Source organism: Macaca nemestrina, chromosome 1, assembly GCF_043159975.1.
Source record: "Macaca nemestrina isolate mMacNem1 chromosome 1, mMacNem.hap1, whole genome shotgun sequence".
Classification (NCBI taxonomy): Eukaryota; Metazoa; Chordata; class Mammalia; order Primates; family Cercopithecidae; genus Macaca; species Macaca nemestrina.
In genome coordinates this window covers 67,302,226-67,315,221 of record NC_092125.1, presented here as the reverse complement: position 1 = coordinate 67,315,221, position 12,996 = coordinate 67,302,226, and the positions used below count along the sequence as shown (strand labels likewise).

General features: G+C 39.3%; 1 long non-coding RNA gene across 20 annotated transcripts in view; it reads left to right on the top strand.

Annotated features, from left to right (window-relative positions):
* LOC105484895 (uncharacterized) overlaps nt 1-12,996 on the top strand; it is a 356,622-nt gene that overhangs the window by 32,206 nt on the left and 311,420 nt on the right. For 2 of the 20 annotated variants that reach the window (XR_011613563.1, XR_011613557.1), the window contains one exon: nt 7,405-7,533. The exons of the other annotated variants lie outside the window; for them this stretch is intronic. This is a non-coding gene — a long non-coding RNA (uncharacterized lncRNA). Of the gene's footprint in view, nt 1-7,404; nt 7,534-12,996 lie in introns of those variants that run through there. 20 annotated transcript variants of the gene reach the window in all.

Here is a 12,996-nt window from a genome sequence, read left to right as displayed (position 1 = left end):
CTTTCTGTATTCTTTTCTGTCCCTCCCTCCCTTCCTTTCTTTTTCCCTTCCTTTTCTTCCTTCCTTTTTTTCTTCCAGTTTTTTGGATTAAAACAATTTGATTTTGAGAAATTTTTGAGCATGCTGTAGAACCTAGTGAGACAATCAGAGAGCCCCTGTGTGGCTGCCTAAATGGGGTTGGTGGGATGTATAGAGTGAAAACTGATTGATTGGATGTGGGAAAAAAACGTTATTATAAGGATTCTGCTTTTCATCCACCATTTTTAAAGCCTTTGAGCAATCAGCCCCCTCTGCTTGTACGAACTAAGTGGCATGATTAAAGGGAAATTGAAGTTGCTGTTTGGTGATGCAGGAATATCATTTCTTTTCAGGAGGCAATCTTTTCTCTGAGGGCAGGAATTCACTCAGTTACCACACCTCTGACCCAGAGCCAATGGGCTTCTGAGGGAGAGAAGGAATAGTAAAACCCCTGTGGCCTATGCAAGGTTCTTGGCTTTTCTCTTAATGTTGCTAAATATTTTCCTCCACAACAATTTCATCATCATGTCCTCATTGCAGAATCACTTTACCTCCCAAGACCCATTCTCAGGTTTCCTTCAACCACAAGGGATATTGAGTTTTTTGAACATGTAGCAGATGTTTCACAAGGCATAAAATGACTAATTGCTCTTTGAGTATCTGCTCAGGGATTCTATGGTCCATGAAACAATGATAAGTAGTATCTTATAGCTCATATCTTCTTCGACTCTTTATATTATATGGACAGTTTCTGGGTAATAAGTTATTCTTCAGCCTTTTAATAGTCAATACAGTCCCACCTGGAAACTAATGAGGAGACTGAATATCGTGGATCTAAACACAAAGCCTTCTTCACAGTGAAGAAAACAATCAACAGAGGGAAAAGGCAATCTAAGAAGTAGGAGAAAAGATTTGCAAACTATGTATCTGAAAAGGGGTTAATATCCAAAATATATAAGAAATTTCTACAACTCAAGAGCAAAGAAAAAAAATTTAGGCCGGGCATGGTGACTCATGCCTGTAATCCTAGCACTTTGGGAGGCCAAAGTGGGTGAATCACAAGGTCAGGAGATCAAGACCATCCTGGCCAACATAGTGAAACCGCATCTCTACTAAAATACAAGAAATTAGCTGGGCATGGTGGTAAATGCCTGTAGTCCCAGCTACTCTGAAGGTTGAGGCAGGGGAATCACTTGAATCCAGAAGGCAGAGATTGCAGTGAGCCAAGATTGAGCCACTGTACTCCAGCCTGGCAGCAGAGCAAGATTCTGTCTCACAAAAAAAAAAAAAAAAAAAAAAAAAAAATTAATGGGTAAAGAACTTGAGTATATATTCCTCCAAAGAAGACATACAAATGGCCAAGAGGTATATAAAAAGATGCTCAGTATCATTAATCATCAGGAAAATACAAATCAAAATCGCAATGAGATATCATTTCGTGTTAGGATTGCTATTATCGAAAAAAAAAAAACAGAAAATAACACATGTTGGCAAGGATGTGATAAAATTGGAATCCTCTTACATTGTTGGTAAGAATGTAAAATGGTGCAACCTTTATGAAAAACAGCATTATGTTTCCTCAAAACATTAAAAATATAACTATAATATGATCCAATAATCCTACTTCTGGGTACTTATCTCAAATAATTGAAATCAGGATCTTAAAGAGATACTGGCATTCCCATGTTCACTGCAGCATTATTCACAATAGCCAAAATGTGGAAGCAACCTAAATGTCTATCAACACATGAATGGATGAGGAAAATGTAATATATACATATACTAGAGTATTACTCAGCCATAAAAAGAAAGAAATCTTGTGATATGTAGCAACATGAATGAATTTTGAGGACAATATGGTAAGTGAAATAAGCTAGTCGCAGAAGAACAAATACTTCATGATTCTACTTATATGAGACATTTAAAGTAGTTAAACTCATAGATGCAAAGTAGAATGGTGGCTTATAGGAGTAGAGAAAGAGGGAAGTGGGGAGCTGCTGTGCAGCATGTATAAAGTTTCAGTTATGCAACATGAAAATAGTCCACAAATCTGTTATATGGCATTGTGCTGGTAGTTGACAATAATGTACTGTACACATAAAAAAGTGTTAAGAGGATAGATCTCCTGAGTGTGTGTCTGTGTGTTTACTACAATTAAAAAATGCATTAAAAATAGAACACAAAAAAGGAAGAAAACATGGTGACTTTAACTAGATTGAGATAGAATGTTTCCATATTTTTTAGCCCATATTGATGAGTAAGGCTTTTCTATTGCCTAGGATATTTGGCTAATAGAAACTGTATAGCTTAATGGAGGAGCTCCAAGAACTGGTATTATCCCAATTCCAATCCCTACCAAACCAACACCTCGCCTCCTACTTCCACTTCCACCACCACCACCACCACCACCACCACCACCTCTATTACCATCACCTCCACCTTCACCCTTCACCAACACCACCTCTACCTCCATTGCCTTCACCTCCCACCTGCACCACATCCACCAACACCACTTCTACCTCCACATCCAACTCCACCACCATCACCTTCACTTCTACTACCACCACCTCCACCACCACTGCTACATTACTATTTCCATCTCTAGCTCCACAAGCACAACTACTTTATTAAGATGAGTAAATGAGCAGGCAATGAAATCTGTCATTACTACCTCTATCCCAATCTCCAGAAGCACAACTACTTTATTAGTTTAAGGCCATGATATGAGTAGGCAATGATGTGTTCCAATGAGGCATTTATGAGTCTGCCAACCCTGTAGTACCTTTTATGTTGCGTGCCTCATCTGATCATTTATTTTTAATTTAAAATTTGTACTTAATTTATAAAAGAATGTGACTTTCATCTTGCTTAAGATTTGGAAAACAGGGTATAAGCAGTAAAAATTCTTTCCTATACCTGCCCTCTAATCACCTTCATCACCCCAATCCTCCTCACTGAAAGCAACTTGCGTATACTTCCAAAGATTGCCTCTTCAGTCTTCTTATATATTTTTAAATTAAATTTCAGCTCTTATATTAATTATTTCCTTCTATGTCATTTGGTGTTTTTTTTTTTTTTAGACGGAGTCTCATTCTGTCGCCATGCTGGAGTGCAGTGGCATGATCTCGGCTTCACTGCAACCTCCGACTCCCTTGTTCAAGCAATTCTCCTGCCTCAGCCTCCCGAGTAGCTGGGATTACAGGCACGCACCAGCATGTCCAGCTAATTTTTGTATTTTTAGTAGAGACGGGGTTTCACCATATTGGTCAGGCTGGTCTCAACCTCCTGACCTCATAATCCACCCGCCTCAGCCTCCCAAAGTGCTGGGATTACAGGCGTGAGCTACTGTGCCCAGCCTATTTTGGTGTTTTAATTCTAACTTCTGATGAATGCTTAGCTTGTTTATTTTCAATCTTTCTGCTTTTCTAATATAAACAATTATGGCTATAAATATGCATATATATACTCCATTAGTTTCATCCACAGTCATAGTATCAGTTTGTTATTTTTCAGTTAAAAGTATTTAAAAATCTCTATTATGTTTTATTCTTTGACTTGTTAACAAGTATATTTCTTAATTTCCCAAAAGAGAGCTTTTCAAGTTTTCTTTTTGTTTTTTGGTTTTTTGTTTGTTTGTTTGTTTGTTTGAGACAGAGTTTTGCTCTTGTTGCCCAGGCTGGAGGGCAATGGCATGATCTCGGCTCACTACAACCTCTGCCTCCCGGGTTCAAGTGATTCTCCTGCCTCAGCCTCCCAAGTATCTGGGATTACAGGCATGCACCACCATGCCTGACTAATTTTGTATTTTTAGTTGAGATGGGGTTTCTCCATGTTGGTCAGGCTGGTCTCAAACTCGTGACCTCAGGTGATCTGTCTGCCTCGGCCTCCCAAAGTGCTGGGATTACAGGCGTGAGCCATCGTGCCCAGCCTCAAGTTTTCTTTTTGTTATTGATTTTTAGCTTAATTACATTGTTATCAGAGAACATATTATGTAAAGTTTATTTCTTTAAGACTAATTAAAACTTTTTATGTTCCAGTAAACAATTATTTTTTAAATGTTCTATATATTCTGTAGCTATTGGTTAGTCTTCTACATGTCTCTATAACCCTAATTTTGTTAATTTTGTTGTTCAAATATTCTATTTCTTTACTATTTTTTCCTTTTGTATTGATTTCTTGTTATTGTAAATTTTTGCTTTATATATTTGAAGGCCATGCTATTAGGTGCATGCAACTGTAAAATTGTTATTTTTTCTGCTTAAGTTTAGCTTTTTATTAAAGTATTCCTCCTTATCTCAATTCTTTTATCTAAAAGTCCATTTTCACAGATATCTAACATAGCTACATGAGCTTCCTTTTGTCTAAAGTTTCTAATAATTTTTAAAAACTACTCTGTAGTTTTAAGATTTAGATATTTCTTTTAAATAATGTATAGTGCTATACTTTTTGAAAATAGCCTTTTATTAAAATATTCTGTCTACTTATACCTAATATAATTACTGGAATATTTGGGTTTAAATCCAGCATCTTATTTTCTTCTTTGTGCTTTGTGTTGGCTCTATCTATTCTATGTTCATTTTTTTCCTTTCTTGCTAAGTTTTAGATTGATAAACTTTGATCATTGTATTTTTCCTACGAGTTTAGATGTAAAAAACATAGTTTCTATTTGTTTAGTAGGGAACTTAGAATTTACAACATACATGTTAGTTAAGTCTAAAATTAATTAAGGACTGGCACCATGGCTCACGCCTGTAATCCCAACATTTTGGGAGGCTGAGGCGGGCGGATCACCTGAAGCCAGGAGTTTGTGACCAGCCTGGCAAACATGGCGAAACTCCATCTCTACTAAAAATACAAAATTAGCTGGGCGTGGTGCCTCTAATTCCAGCTACTTGGGAGGCTGAGGCAGGAGAATTGCTTGAATCCAGGAGGCAGAGTTTGCAGTGAGCTGAGGTGGTACCATTGCACTCCAGCTTGGGCAAGAAGAGCAAAACTCCGTCACAAAATAAATAAATAAATATAAAAATTAATATATTGCCGTCAAGTGTTTTAATACTGTCATAAAACACTCCACTAGACAGTATTTTTACTGTTTTATCCATCATTTTCAAATGTACTTATCCACATATTTACCATTTATTTTTCTTCCTTTTAACATCTCAGATTTCTTTTGTTTTGTTTTGTTTTGTTTTTTGGAGACAGAGTCTCACTCTGTGGCCCAGGTTGGAGTGCAGTGGCACTATCTCAGCTCACTGCAACCTCCACTCCCAGGTTCAAGCGATTATCCTGCCTCAGCCTCCCAAGCAGCTGGGATTATAGGCGTGTGCCACCACGCCTGGCTAATTTTTGTATTTTTAGTAGAGACGGGGTTTTGCCATGCTGGCCAGGCTGGTTTCGAACTCCTGACTTCAGGTGATCTGCCTGCCTGCCTTGGCCTCCCAAAGTGCTAGGATTATAGGCATGAGTCACCGCGCCTGGCCACATCTCAAATTTCTATATAGTATCCCTTTTTATATCTTCCCTATGTGCTATGTGGGATCATTTTCCTTTAGGGAGTTTGCAGTTTACATTTTCCTGAACATGTATTTATTTTCTCTCATTCTTAGAAGATATTTTTGCTAGGTGGAAAATTTTAGGCTAGTAGTTACTTAGTTTGGCACACGGAAGAATTCATTCCACAGATTTCTACCTTTCATTGTCGCTGTTGAGAATTTTACTTCTTGGTCTTACTGTCAACTTCTTTAAAGTCATGTCGTGAAAGATTGCCATTTTTCTTTCAAAATTTACCATTTTCTCTTTTTAAAAGTTTTATCATAAAAACTTTTAATAGATATGAAAATAGGAAGGTAATATAATAAACTATGTACCGTCAACCGTGTACCACATGCCGGTCATCCATCTTTGATAATTACTAACTCATTCATGTCAGTCATGTTTCATCTACAGCCTGACCACAGATTCCTCTGCTTTTTCTCTGGCAATTTATTTGTTGAAGAAATGAGTTGTTTGTCCTAGGAAGTTGTGAACATTCTGGATCTTGCTGGTTTGGTTGTTTACATAGTTTATTATATACATTTAATATGTTTCTCTCTATATATTTCTTAGAAATTGGTCTGACTTCTTTTAATATTTTCTCTTTGCCTGTGGTTTTCTGCAGTTTCACAATGATATGTGCCATGTAGATTTTTAAAAATGTATCTTTCAAAGAATTTGTAGGGCATTTTAATTATGTGGATTGGTGTCTTTCCTCAATTCTAGATGATTCTCAAATATTTTATTTTATTTATTTTTATTTTTTTATTTTATTTTATTTATTTATTTATTTATTTTTTTGAGACGGAGTCTCGCTCTGTCACCCAGGCTGGAGTGCAGTGTCCGGATCTCAGCTCACTGCAAGCTCCGCCTCCCGGGTTCACGCCATTCTCCTGCCTCAGCCTCCCGAGTAGCTGGGACTACAGGCGCCCGCCACCTCGCCCGGCTAAGTTTTTGTATTTTTAGTAGAGACGGGGTTTCACTGTGTTAGCCAGGATGGTCTCCATCTCCTGACCTCGTGATCCGCCCGTCTCGGCCTTCCAAAGTGCTGGGATTACAGGCTTGAGCCACCGCGTCCGGCCTATTTTTTTTTTTTTTTTTTTTTTTTTTGAGACGGAGTCTCGCTCTGTCGCCCAGGCTGGAGTGCAGTGGCCGGATCTCAGCTCACTGCAAGCTCCGCCTCCCGGGTTCACGCCATTCTCCTGCCTCAGCCTCCCGAGTAGCTGGGACTACAGGCGCCCGCCACCTCGCCCGGCTAGTTTTTTGTATTTTTTAGTAGAGACGGGGTTTCACCGTGTTAGCCAGGATGGTCTCGATCTCCTGAGCTCGTGATCCACCCGTCTCGGCCTCCCAAAGTGCTGGGATTACAGGCTTGAGCCACCGCGCCCGGCCTTCAAATATTTTATTTTTAAACAACTTTTTTTTAGTGGCTGCCCTTGAGTTTGCAGTATATACTTACAATTATTCCATGTCCTCTTTCAAATATTATTAAACTACTTCACAAGTAGTGCAAGTACTATATAACAGAGTTCTCCCAATTCTTCTCTCTCATCCTTTCTAACATTGTTGTCATTCATTTCACTAATCTAAAAGCTGTAATCACCAAAAACATTTTGCTATTATTTTGAACAAACTATTATCTTTTAATCAATTAAAAATAAGAATAAAATATTTCATTTTACCTTTATTTCTTCTCTAACATTCTTACTTTATGTAAATCCAAATTTTTGGCCTATATTATTTTATCATTTTCCTTCTGTCTATAGAATTTATTGTAACATTTCTTACAGTTAAGCCTGCTGGTGACAAATTCCCTTAATTTCTGTATGTATTAAAAATATTTATTCCGACCAGGCACGGTGCCTCACGCCTGTAATCCCAGCACTTTTGGAGGCTGAGGCAGGAGGATCACCTGAGGTCAGGAGTCTGAGACCAGCCCGGCCAACATGGTGAAACCGTGTCTTCATTAAAAATACAAAATCAGCCGGGTATGGTGGTGTGTGCCTGTAATCCCAGCTACTCCAGAGGCTGAGGCAGGGGAATCACTTGAACTCGGGAGGTGGAGGTTGCAGTAAGCCGAGATCCTGCCACTGCACTCCAGCCTGGGCTACAGAGCAAGACTCGGTCTCAAAAAAGGGAAGGCAAGGGAAGGGGAGGGGAGGGGAGGGGAGGGGAGGACAGGGGAGATTTATTCCTCCTTTATATTGAAGAATAAATTTGCTCTATTCAGGATTCTATGTCGGTGTTGGTTTTTTTTCTTTCAATGCTTTAAATATTCTAAATATTTCTCTCCATTTTCTTTTTGCTTGCATGGTTTCCAACAAGCCTCTTCTATAGATAAGGTTGTTTTTTCCCTCATCCTTCCCCTATGGCTTCTTTCAAGATTTTTCTCTGTCCTTGACTTTCTACAGTCTGAATATGATATGCCTAGGTATATCATGTTTGGTGTGCTCTAAAGTTCCTGGATCAGTGGTTTGTTGTCTATTATCAATTTTGGGAAATTCTTACTCATTATTTCTTCTGTTTCTTTCTTTTCCTTCTGGAACTCACACACTATATGTATTTATACTTTTTGTAATTGTTCAACAGTTCTTGGATGCTTTGTTTTTTTTTAATTTCTTTTTTTTTTTCATTTCAGTTTTGGATGCTTCTATTGAAATTTCTTCAAGCCAGCTGATTCTCTCCTCCACTTTGTCCTGTTGATGCGCTTTTTGAAGGCATTCTTGTTTCTGCTACAATATTTTTTATTTCTAGCATTTCCTTTGATTCTATCTTAGAGTTCTCATCTCTCTGCTTGCATTATTTATCTGTTCTTGCAAGTTGTTCCCTTTTTTCATTACAGTCCTTAGAATTTTAATATTTATTTTAAATCTCTCTTCTAATAATTTCAACATCTCTGCCATATCTAATCTGGTTCTGATATTTGCTCTGTTTCTTCAATGTTTGGGATTTGTGTGTGTGTGTGTGTTTGTCTTTTAGTGTGACTTGTTATATTTTATTGAAAGCTAAATATGAGGTATTAGTGAGATAGGAATAAGACAAGGTGGTCACAGGAGAATAGAAAATTCTAAGCAGCAGTTTCACATGACTAGCAAAAGGAAACTTGAAATAGCTGCATGAGCCTGATAAGACTGAAAACGAGGATGTGGACCAAACTGGTTAAGACTGACTGGACTCAACATGGTGCTGGATTTGACCTAGGTTTCACCTAGGACCTAATTATATGCACATTAACATACTAAATCATATACCCACTAGCGCCAAGACAGTTCCAGGAGCATCCATATTTGGATGTTAAAATGGGTAACACCACAGTTGCAAGAAATCTTCACCTCTTTCTAGGAATCTTCATGAATGTTTCACACCTTGGTTAAAGAAGCCCATAAAGGTATAAACCCCAAACCCCACTGGGAGTGACTCTTTCATGAGTATGCCCACATTCTCTTTTCTTGAATGTGTACTTTTCACTTTGCAATAAGTCTCTGTGCTTTCACTGTTTTCCAACTCATCCTTAAATTCCTCCTCACAACAGTGTTAAGAGCCTGGACACTGGCCAGGCCAACGTCCCACCTGCATTTAGGGACCTCCCCCAGCCCACCAGTATCACCAGGTAAAAACAAACTGAGGTAAGGAGGCCTTTAGTAAGGTTTTATATTTATCTTGCTAAAGCTTAGGCTGTGTTTATTATTTGTTGTAACTGTCAATGTCAGAGTCTAAAATTTACTTTGGTATCCTTGTTTTTTGTGTCCCCTCTGATCTTTTGGTTTCTCTACAGAGACTTCTTAAATAAGATCTGAGACATGCAGTTCTTTCAGTTGTATTTTCCCATTATTATACTGGAGCCACATTGAAGTGGTAGTAAAAGGTTGGGGGAGTGGAGGCCAGTGTTCTACAGCCCTGTGATCAGGTTTCAGTCTCTTAGTGAGCCTATGCCCCTGGGCTGTGCCCTTATCAAGTGCTTCTCAGTTTTGTTTTGCCTTGTTTGTTTACCCTCTTAGGTGAGACTGGAGTGCCAGAGGGGGCTGACCTTGGGTATTTCCCTTCTTCAGGTCAGTTAGACTCTGATGAAAATCCAATAGGTTAGGTAGGCTCTGGTAAAATACTGTCTCTTGCAGGCGGGCCTTTTTAAGAAGAGCAGAATGCTGTGGCATCCTTCAAAATGGCAACTTTTTCCATCCCCGAGAAACACAAGGGAATTTTTCTCTGATGTCCACTGTGAGAACCTGGTAGGAGGTAAAAACTCACCAAATTGTGGGTGCATACACCTAAAACTGAGCCCCTCGGAGTTTTACATTCTCAAACGTGTTCATCCTGAGCCTCCAGCAATTCATTAGTTATAGTTTTAGGTTTTCTTATTCCAGTACTGGTTCCTGGAGAGGTGTTCATTCTTGGGCGTTTGCTCCAGTGTATTGTAATTGCTTGTATCTGCTTTTCTGTCTCTCCAATTCCAGGGACGTCAGTTTGCACTGTGGTCCCCGTTCTCTGATGGATCTAAGAAGTGTTGTTGATTTTTAGTTTGTTCACCTTTTATCTTGTAAGGACAAAAACGATAACTTCTAGGCATCTTATATGCCAGATTTGAAACCATTTTCCTCAAATACTGTCATTTTAAAAAGCGGGTATTTTATTTCCTTCAAATAGTGAGTAGTTTTAAGTTTTAATTTCTAATCGCTTCAGCATCTGAAGTCTTTGGGTATGAGTTTCTGTTCCTTGTTATTGATACAGAACGCCTGGGCCCCTGGCTAAACCCCACCCTTAAGCCTGGAACCGCAGCAGTAAGTGAAAACAGCTGACCCCATTTTTCTGCCCAAATGTTGCCTTTTTGGCCTGCCCTGCCCCTATCCTGTGCCCATAAAAAAACTTCAGCTGGCAGAGTAACGCAAGCGGCTGAGCGGCTGGGATACAAGTGGCTGAGCAGCAAGCAGAGAAGCAGCAACTGAGTGTTGGAGACCACGGATAGACGCGGCTAACTTCAAACGGTGCAGCTTTCCGGAAAGGTCACCTTCTTCGCGCACCGTCCCTTTCCCAATTCTCCATCCCGCTGAAAACCACTTTTATTACCCAATAAACTCCTCCACACACACTACCCTTCAACCCATTCATGGGACCTGATTCTTCCTGGATGCTGGACAGGAACCCAGGTGCCGAGAGGGCAGGGGCTCGGATGCTGCGGGGCCTACACAGAGCCTGTTCCCACCAGAGAGAAGTGACCCCGGGTTCCAGTATTCACTTCCTCCAGTTCCTGCACTCGCTTGCTTGCATGTCCCTCTCTCAAGAAGTGGCCAATGGCAGGCTGAGTGAAATGAGCCATTCCAGTTCTCGCCCACGAAGGGGGTCAAGGTCAAGGGAACACTCCCATCTCATCATTTCTATTGGTTCTCCTTTCTTTCTTTCTTTCTTTCTTTCTTTCTTTCTTTCTTTCTTTCTTTCTTTCTTTCTTTCTTTCTTTCTTTCTTTCTTTCTTTCTTTCTTTCTTTCTTTCTTTCTTTCTTTCTTTCTTTCTTTCTTTCTTTCAACACTCCCATCTCATCATTTCTATTGGTTCTTCTTTCTTTCTTTCTTTCTTTCTTTCTTTCTTTCTTTCTTTCTTTCTTTCTTTCTTTCTTTCTTTCTTTCTTTCTTTCCTTTCTTTCTTTCCTTTCTTTCCTTTCTTTTCTTTTCTTTTCTTTTCTTTTCTTTTCTTTTCTTTTCTTTTCTTTTTTTGACAGGGTCTTGCTCTGTCATCAGGCTGGAATGCAGTGGCGTGACATGGCTCACTGCAACCTCTGCCTCCCAGGCTCAAGTGATCCTCCCAGCTAGTCCCGAGTAGCTGGGACTACAGGCACACATCACTATGCTCAGCTAATTAAAAAAATTTTTTTTGTAGAGATGACATCTCACTATGTTACCCAGGCTGGTCTTGAGCTCCTGGGCTCAAACAATCATCCCATCTTGGCCTCCCAAAGTGCTGGAATTATAAATGTTAGCTACCATGTCTGGGCTTAGTTCTCATTTTTGGTAACTTCTTTCTTTGTGTAATCAAAAATCTTTCTGTGCCCCCCATGGCCCTTAAAAATTATTTGTGTATATTCTCAAAGGCCTATGTCAACAAAAAAGAGTCAAACTCTGTAAAATATTTAAAGAGGTTTATTATGAGCCAATCATGAGTGATCAAGGTGCAAGGCATAGTTTTAAGAGGTCCTGAGAACATGTACCCAAGATGGATGGGTTGAAACTTGGTTTTATACTTTTAAGGGAGACATAAGACATCAGTCAATACATGTGAGGTATACATTGATTTGGCCTGGGAGGGTGGGACACTTGAAGTAGGTGATTCTAGGTCATAGGTGGGTTCAAAAATTTTCTGATTCACAATTGGTTGAAAGAATTAAGTTATTATCTAAAGGCCTGGAGTCAATAAAAAGGAGTGTCTGGGTTAAGATAAGGGATTGCAGAGACCAAGGTTTTTGTTATGTAGATGAAGTCTCAAAGGTGACTGCTCTTAGAGGCAATAGATGGCAAATGTTTCCTATTCTGATCTTTAAAACATGCCAGACTCTCAGCTAATCTCTTCTGGATCAGGAAATGATCTACAGAATGTAAATTTCCCCCATAAGAGATAGCCTGGTAGGGCCATTTCAAAATATCACAAATATATTTTAGGGTAAAATAATTTCTTTCAGGGCCTGCTATCAGTCATGTGATGCTATACTACAGTTAGGTCTGAATTTGGTATCTTATTATTACAGAGTCTGTTTTGTCAGTCTTAAGATCTCTGTTTTAATGTTAACGCTGCTCAATTGTTCCTAAATTCCACAGGGAGGAGACTATAATGAGGCATGTCTGACCCCCACCTTCCTGTCATAACGTGAACTAGTTTTCTAGGTTTACTTGGGAATCCCATTGGCTTAGAGGAGGTGGTCCATTCAGTTGGTTGCAGGGCTTAGGATTTTATTTTTGGTTTACACTAGGATAAAGATACCTCCCTCCAGAGTTGACTTGAGTTTACTTTTTCAGGTACCTGCAGAGAGTACAATCAGACTTGACATTTTTGGACCACTCAAATTATGCAAATTTGAGCAATTTCCATTGGACTATCAGAAAGTAGCTTGTTTTATAGCTACTTTTTCTGTCTCCCTCACCACCATTGTATCCTCCCTTCTAATTGTCTTTTTATCTTTTGATGTCTTTATCTCTCTCTCAGCACCATTCTATCCTGTCTCCCATTTTCCCATCAGGAGGTGGGAGATTTATTTCTAAGGAGTCACTATCCTGAGTGCTCTGAGTGGGGATAATTCTTTGACATCCTGGCTTAGCGTGTGTGTGTGTGTGTGTGTGTGTGTGTGTGTGTGTGTGTGAGAAAGGAAAAGAAGGTTGCTCTATATGACTGTGTACCTTGGTTAGGACTTCAGATTCTGGTTTGCCCTTTTTTAACATAGAAAATCCACCAACACTTTAGATCAGTTT